Source organism: Capsicum annuum, chromosome 9 (genome assembly GCF_002878395.1).
Source record: "Capsicum annuum cultivar UCD-10X-F1 chromosome 9, UCD10Xv1.1, whole genome shotgun sequence".
NCBI lineage: Eukaryota > Viridiplantae > Streptophyta > Magnoliopsida > Solanales > Solanaceae > Capsicum > Capsicum annuum.
In genome coordinates, this window is record NC_061119.1 from 195016719 (window position 1) to 195024817 (window position 8099).

Here is an 8099-nt window from a genome sequence, read left to right on the forward strand (position 1 = left end):
AGGTTGTGGTCTCCTTATATGATCTTGCGCAATCCTCCCCTCATGAGCTAGCTTTTGAGGTTGTAGCTTTTGAGGTTGAGTTACTCAACCTCAAAAGCTAGCTCATGAGGGGAGGATTGCCCAAGATCATATAAAGAGACCAAGGACCCTTTAACCCACCGATGTGGGACTCCAACACCCCCGCACACCCAGGGTTGGACATCTGGAGCGTAGACAATATAAGATGGGGGCCCAACATCGAAAACAATGAACTGGGTGGGCCTGGCTCTAATACCATGATAAAGAAATGGACCTTGGGCCTAACTCAACCTCAAAAGCTAGCTCATGAGGGGAGGATTGCCCAAGATCATATAAGGAGACCAATGACCCTTTAACCTACCGATGTAGGACTCCAACAGCATATAATTGTTTCCTTGTAACTTTCAAATATAAAAAAAGAATATACACGTTTCAATTTATGGAATTTCAGACGGCCCTACGAATGGACAGTCTTAGATGCTCTATGATACAGTGTATACATGGATGTTGTCGTTCTAACTTTCTCTATTAATATTATTTTTGCATAAGTTTTATTAAGAAGTGCACGTTAAGTGCCGATCAGAGCCTTTAAGAATTGCATCGTGACATGAACACAACAACACACAAATAAATTCAGCAGTTATAAATCCAAGAAATCAATAGTTTCAAAACTATACAAAACACAACAATTTTGAATGAAACAAAAAATACCCAAACAGAGTAAAACTGTAGAACAAAGTGAATACACAGAAAAACACAGCTAATAAATTCAGTAACAATCACATTTTAAGGAGAAATTTTAGGTCAACTGCGCACCTTGATGATCACATCAGACTATATTTAGCATGTTTACTTTCAAAACTACACCAAGAAAAGCTATTGTATACAAAAAATACGCAAACCAAAGAGAAACCATAAAACAAAATGAATACACACAGCAACATAACAAAATAAATTCAGTAACAATCGCATTTTTAAAAGAAGTTGTAGGTCAACTTCAGAAAGAAATCACAATGGACTACATTCAGCACATTTATTTTCAAAACTACACCGAAAAAGCTATTGTAAGCAAAAAAATATGCAAAAACAGAGTGAAACTGAATAAAAACAAAAATTTGATATGTATAAGAAATTTTAGGTCAATAACACACAACATTCACATTGGACTATATTCAGCACATTAATGTTCAAAAGTAACACCAATAAAAAGCTACTATAAGCAAAAACAAATATGAAAAGTAGAGTAAAATCTATATTCGGAATTGTTTGGTAGGGCGTATAAAAATGTTACAGAATATGATATATTTAGTAATGCTATTTTAGGAAAAGTAATGTTGATATTAGTTATTGTGAGATTTCTTATGCAGTGTTTGGTTTGGTCTATTAAAAATAACAGGTATTGCATAATTTCAAAGTGGAAAGTATGTGGAAGAGGTTTTGAGGGACAACCGTCTTCAGACATGCATTACTAATTCCATGTATTAGTTAGGCATAATATATAAACATGACCTTTAACTTGACACTAAACTTGATACTAAATTATAACTATGACCTTTTAACTTTGTCAATGCACAAGTAAGCCTTTTAACTATATAAAAGCTGAACAAAAATACACTCCAATTCAGTAACTTACATGCGTAAATCTCAATCGCTCCTACGTGTATTAGTAATTCACTCACATGTTGCCATCTAATAAAAAAGACACATTATAAGTATCACCTTTTAACTTCGTAAGTGCACAAATAGGCTCTTTTTAACTATAGAAAAACTGAACAAAAAAAACACTCTAATTCTAACTCTAACGCGCGTGGTTTTGAGTGTATACATACATTTTGCCAGGATTAGAGTGTTTTTTGTCAAGCTTTTAAATAGTTAAAGCGCTACTTGTGCATTAATAAAGTTAAAAGATCATAGTTATAATTTGGTGTCAAGTTAAAGGTTCTGTTTATGCATTATGCCTATTAGTTATATACATGCTGAAAAAGTATACCAAATAAGGTCCTAGGAATACGTAATGCTAATCCATGTGTTATCTTCTAATGCGCTCTACCAAACGACCGCTAAAAACAAATGGAATTGCAGAGACATAAGTTATAGAGAGATGAAGAGGAAAATTATTACATTAACCGGAGGAGGAGTGATGAGAGACATTGCTGGAAAATGGGAGGGTAAACTGGCGGCAACTTAGTTGAGTTGGAGAAGACGAAAAAGGAAGTGGAGAAGGTTTTAAATTAAACTGGATGGTCCTTTGATTTCCCGGTGCGTTTTCCATATTAAAACAGTGACAAAAGAAATCGTCATTCTAAACTATACAATAAAAGGTTAAGTCACACTTAAACTATTAAAGTGATCTATTATATACCTAAATTAAAGTGACCTATTATACACCTAAATTATATAAAAGTGATATTATTACCTTCCCGCGAAACTCATTCTAAAGCGCATTTCTTATATTCATTTTAGGCGTGTTTCTTATACTCATTTTAGGCGCATTCAGCCTTTTGAATAACAAAAATAAACGGTTAAAAACATTAAAAGTACACCACGGATCTATCCCATTCTTATTTAAGCTAATTTGGGGCTCCAAACTAAGAACCCTAATTTTTAAATTTGTCTTTCAAAATCGAAATTGAAGATTATTTGTTTGAAGAATTGGTAACTAAGGGCCCGTTTGGCTATGGATATTTTTCCGTTTTTTCCGAAAAAAAATTCCGGAGTTGAAAATTATGGTGTTTGGCCATGAAACTTTGAAAAACAATTTGGGAATAAAATTTCGAAAATGGAAAACGACTTTTTGTTGTTTTCCCTTTTTTTCACTTCCAATTTCAACTCCCATTATTATTACATATAACTTCAATCTTTAAATTTTTACACAAATCCTTCTTATTAACTAAATTCCGTAATTTTTTTAAAAAGATCAAATTCAATAAAATAATTAATTCAAGTGAAAATAATTAAGAATTTTTATCAACAAATTTAAGAATATATAAAATATATTTATATCTATCAATCATATTTATCAAAATATATTTTTCTCTATTTAATCAATTATGGTTAGATAAACTTATTTAGCTCGTGCTTGTAATATTTTTATTCAAATTTTAGAAGAATAACAATCATAATAATTAGTTTGTTGTTATTTATTTTGTCAATTGAAGACATATAAATTATTTTCTCAACATTTGGTTGTATGTTAGTAGGTAAATTAGTAGTTGGGTGATTTTGATAATTTTTAAAAGTTGAGTGCATAAAATTATATTTAAAAAAGATTTTTTCAAAAGTCTAAAAAAAAAATTTCAAAAAGACATGGTCAAACACAACTCCAACTCCAACTCCGGAAAAAGTAATTTTCATGGCCAAACGACTACTAAATCTTTTTAATCATTCGATTTTTTGCTATATTGATGATTATTTTGTCTTAATTTTGTTGCAATTTTGATAATTTTTCTTCCTTAAGTGTTTGTTCAACCTCTCTTAAAATTTGTTTTCTTAATCAAGGTACTTTAATGGCTAAGATAAGTTTTAGTAAACTTTGTAAGCAAGAAGAAGATCATGAGTTGGATGAGGTTCGATGCAAATATGACATCTTTTGCCTTTGATGACTTCATGGACCTCAAGAAATTCGGATAGACGATATTGGACTTGTCCTTACTATGGGGTAAGTGAGTTTTCCCTTCAAATATTGATCATGAATAGTATATACGAATCTAATTGCTTTCATATTAGAATACTAGATCATGCGATTTCTGGCTTTGGAAGGATGATTCTATTGATGAACGATCCAAATTTGTTATTCCTAAATTGTTGGAAAGAATTGGGGAGTTTGAGGAAAGAGTTAAATCTTCGACAAATTGTGATTTTATGAACACAAAATAGTTGATGACAAGACTACTAGGACAACCAAATCTGTGGAAAGCAAAATAGACATGAACAAAATAGAGTTCCAAATGGACAATTTCACGATGACTTGAAGATGATGAAGGCAAATGAGAAGAAATGGAAGATCAAGTTGGCTAAGTCTAAGAGAAGGGAAAAACAACTTTGGACTACTCTTATTTACGTATATATTTTGGGTGTTAGTTTTCTATTTCAATTCATGTTCTTGAAAGGAGCTCCAAGAAGGCTGCCCTAAACTAAGTGTCATGATCCGAACTAGGGCCTGGCCGTGACGGACATCCCAAACCATGAAGGCCCGGACATCCCGAACCATGAAGGCCCGGACATCCTACTCTATCCGATCTGATAATCATGCACAATATTCATATAATAAAAGAAAATGTAGAATTATAATCTAATACGAAAACATGGTCATACTCTGATTCAAATTTACTATAAAGAATGAAATCCAATATCAACTAAACAACATCTGAACTAGTCTGCGAAATCTCTACTACATCTGAACATTACAACTGTCTGAAACTGGGACAAGGCCCCCAGTAGACCTAAATCAAAATAAATAACATAATCTGAAAAACACAGGCCTTCTGGAATAAAGAAGGCTTACCAACTGCACACTTCTCTGCTGTCTGAAAACTCTACTATTTAGCAGGGCCTTTGAACTGAGCTTTAGACCCTAGGAGGTAGGGGGTCAATACAAATGTACTGGTATGTGAAATAACTCAAAATACATGTGTTTATACAAAATAGATGATAGCCTTTCATAAAAATAATGATCATGTACATAAGTAAAATACATGGGCATACTTTAATAATTTCAAAACAATTCTTCGCAACCTTGACCCACTCTTTATTATTCTTCTGAGCTAGTCAGTACACCCTGCAAATCTGTAATCCCACGGGCTATATTAGATCCGCCCTTAACTCGGTGGCCAAGCCCCCAATCCAAGTAGCCGCCAGGATTGGAGATAGTGATACCCCCCATGTGAGCACACCGTAGGAATCCCCCCATGTGAGATGTCCTAAGTATTTTCATTATCCTTCCATACAGGATACAACATCATAAATCCCGCATCGGCAAATGCGATTCTCAGCGATGAGCCCTTGCACTCAAACGCCTTCTTCGGGTAACCTACTAGCTCTCTTAAGCCTAACTTTTAGTTCTTTGAAACAAATATGTTTCCTACTTTTGAAATATCCATACTTTTTCTATTAAGGGCATATTATCACCGGGTATCGTCATACCCCGACTTGCAAGTCAATAACATATCCATTCACAACCCATCATATTCAAAACATGCACATGGCTACCCAAGATTCATAACATCACAATAGAGTCATCACTTTGAAACCTCAAGAACACTTTCTCTTTACAAGATTCAAAACATATGGTGGTCATGTTAATTTAATCTATCACATGTGATTCTTTACCCTTAAAGCAAGAATATAGTGTAACAAGAAATTCCCTCTCATTAAATATAAAATCCATGTCAAACACCATGATATTTGAGAAGATCACTTTCAAATCTTAAAACATGTGTTTCAAATCATTCACAATGAATATATAAACTTTAGTTAGCAACAAGAGAGGGAATTCATACTCATGCTCTCAATAAATCTTAAAAATACATGAGATAGTATTCACGTATAGTTATAATTCAATTCCCATGAAAAGTGATTCAAGACCATAATTTTTTTCATCAAAACAGTCCCATGATGCATACTTTTCGAAAATCATTTCGAAACTTCACATAAATCGTAATTGGGGATCTGTAATCTTGATAAAATATTTAAACTTATGCCTAAGATTTTTAGAGTAGTAACACATACCTTAGATTAACAGATCTGAAAGATGGAACCCAGATCTTAATAGATGAAACCCGGATCTTGATTTGTTTCTTGGAGATCTTGGACTTAAGGCTTGATTTTTGATTCCTTGTTCTTGGGAAAATCCTTAATTTAATCCTATTTTGAGAGTGAAGAAGGAGTTTTTAATGTTATGGATGAATGATGAGTTAAGGTGAATATATTGATCGAATTTGGGGTTAAATAGGGTGTAAAAAGACCCCAAAACCCCTTTAAAACGGCTTTAGATCGCTAAACGGAGGTCCGCGACAGCTTGGGTAACGGACCGTCGCACCTGGGACGGACCGTCGCTTTATACCATCACATTTTGGCTAGAAAACAGGCTTACTACCTCAGTTACGATGGTCTGGGAGACAGTCCGTCACATGTGCGATGGTCCATCAAACCTCGACATCGCACCTGGGCAGTACGGATAGCTCACTGTAAAATGGTCATAACTTTTTACTCCATTACCAAATTTTGGATAAATTGGTATCGTTGGAAAGAAGACTCAAATACCTTTCATTTGATATATAGTAGGACACCCATTTAGTCATATACAAGAAGTTATCTTTGATTGAAGTTGACCCAAGTTTCGACGCTCACTCAAACTCGAACGATTGGAAAACTTTTAACTCGTCCTTGAGTTTGGGGACCTCTATGATCTCAATTCATGCTCAAATAGGTTCCCAAACTACAAGATTGATGAACATGCCAAATTTTCATAGGATTTATGGCTTTTGGATCATCTACGAATAGAAACGATGGTTTTCGTTCTAGCCCGAAATGCAGGGTGTTACACTAAGTTGCTTTGTTTTTGCTATGTTTTAAGGGGCTGAAATTTGTATCAATTATTAGGTGTTACCTTAGGCAAAACTGCCAGGTTGTGTAATTAAATTATTATGTAATGAAATTGCAAGGTTGAACTTGATAGTTTTGTCTTTGTTTTCTGTGGTTCTGTGTTGCAATTTGTATACAACATCACAACAATAAACGCAGTCACAACTGCTGTACAAGCACAAACACAAATTTCAGCAACACCACAACACAAATTTCAGCAATATCAGAACACTAAATGCATTCACAACTACGGACAAACACAAATAAAAATTTAACATTAATAAATGCAGTCACAGTTGCTGCACATGCACAAATAAAAATTTCAGCAACAATAAACTTACAGCCGTATAATCATTAACCAAAAATGAATGCAATTACATCTTGTTGTCAAATATATTTACAAAAATATCAGACTGTTAAACTAATTACAGTTACAAAATATAGTCAAAGCTACCACCAATAAATTGTTCTTAAAGCAGTCACAACTGCCAACATCAATAAACTACCAAAAACGTAGTCTAAAATGCAGTCACAACTGGCAACTCAGTTGCCAACATCAGTGAATTATCAAAAACATAATCTTAAATGTAGTCACAACTGTTGACATTTATACAAGAAAAACTATCAGTCTACACCAACTTCTTATAGAGATTGAACATTGGAGCTTTCTTGACTCAAGTGTGCAGCCTTGGACCTTGTTTTCATTTGTTTTTTTTCCTCTCATTTCTTTTAGTTGCTTGGAGGTCATAGCTTTTTTTTCTTTTTATTTCACACCAGTTTTTGGTGTATATCCGAGAATTCCAGTCACAACTGCTGAAGGCTTGGCAGTTTTGAATCTCTCACTAGGCATTTCCTGCCGCTTAAATGAAGAAAGTGTTAACATTTATATAAATTATAGTAAATAAAATTTAGATAGTAAAGGAACCAACAGTAAATGTAGTAGTAAATTTAGATTAAGAATTGTGCATCTACTTTGTGTGTGAAGTAATCCCATTCTAACCATTCTTGGTCTGCCAGCACACTAAAAACAAAGAAAAAAAGATATTTAGTATAAGGTAAACATAATTAGTTTATAGCACACATAAAATACCTTTTCTGTAGAATTCTTTGGTGGTCTACCCCTTCCTCTTCCAGTTAAACCTCTCCCTTTTCCAACAGTAGGTGCTGCTGCACTTGGACTTGCACTTGGGACTGCACTTGGACCTACACTTGGAACTGCACTAGTAGATAAACTTGGGCTGAGATTTGCATTAGTTCCAGCAGCAGCTATACCTTTTGGACATTTCTTTTGTTGTAACACTCGCTATGGCAAGTGCTACATGAAATCTCATTCCCTCTCTTGGACATATTTTCAGTTTTCTTTTTAGTTTCACCTTCTTCTTTCTTTCTATTCTTTTTAGGCCTACCTGGCATCTTCCTAACAGAAGATGGCATAACAGAGATATTCTGTGATTGTGGCCACATCTTCATATTCAAAACTGGTTGAATGAAGAAACTAT